Raw genomic sequence first — 1,118 nt, 5'->3', positions numbered from 1 at the left:
CAATCACACCGGTGTGTTGACGCTACGTATTCAAAGTGACAAATTTAACAGACATCAATGGGTAATGACGTCAGGGTACCATAAAGTTGACATATGCGCTCAGAAGGAGGTCAGGGCGGGTTTTCCACTGTTTTGACCTAGTTCATAAAGCCATAGACAATAAACTAAACATACAACTTCGACCAAACTCTTTCCATTTATACCGAGGTGTCTACGCTACGTACTCAAAGTGGCAAATTTAACAGACATCAATGCGTAATGCCGTCAGGGTACCATAAAGTTGACATATGCGCTCAGAAGGAAGTCATGGCGGGTTTTCCACTGTTTTGACCTAGTTCATAAAGCCATAGACAATAAACTAAACATACAACTTCGACCAAACTCTTTTTCATTACACCGGTGTGTCTACGCCACGTACTCAAAGTGGCAAATTTAACAGACATCAATAAGTAATGACGTCAGGGCACCATAAAGTTGACATATGCGCTCAGAAGGAAGTCAGGGCGGGTTTTCCACTGTTTTGACCTAGCTCATAAAACTTCATCGACAATAAACTAAACATACAAATTCGACCAAACTCTTTTCAATTACACCGGTGTGTCTACGCTACGTACTCAAAGTGACAAATTTAACAGACATTGATGCGTGATGACGTCAGGGTACCATAAAGTTGACAAGGAAATTATGGCGGGTTTTCCACTGTTTTGACCTAATTGAAAGAGTCATTGACAATAAAGTAAACATACAACTTGGACCGAACTCTTTTAAATTACACCAGTGTGTCTACGCCACGTACTCAAAGTGACAAATTTAACAGACATCAATGCGTAATGACGTCAGGGTACCATAAAGTTGACATATGCGCCCAGAAGGAAGTCAGGGTGGGTTTTCCACTGTTTGACCTAGTTCTAAAGGTGCGCGACAATAAACTAAACATACAACTTCGACCAAACTCTTTTCAATTACGCCGGTGTGTTGACGCTACGTACTCAAAGTGACAAATTTAACAGACATCAATGCGTAATGACGTCAGGGTACCATAAAGTTGACATATGCGCCCAGAAGGAAGTCAGGGCGGCTTTTCCACTGTTTTGACCTAGTTCATAAAGCCATAGACA

The sequence above is a fragment of the Branchiostoma floridae genome, chromosome 14 (genome assembly GCF_000003815.2).
Source record: "Branchiostoma floridae strain S238N-H82 chromosome 14, Bfl_VNyyK, whole genome shotgun sequence".
Classification (NCBI taxonomy): Eukaryota; Metazoa; Chordata; class Leptocardii; order Amphioxiformes; family Branchiostomatidae; genus Branchiostoma; species Branchiostoma floridae.
The sequence above is the reverse complement of the archived record's forward strand: the minus strand, read 5'-3'. Positions refer to the sequence as shown.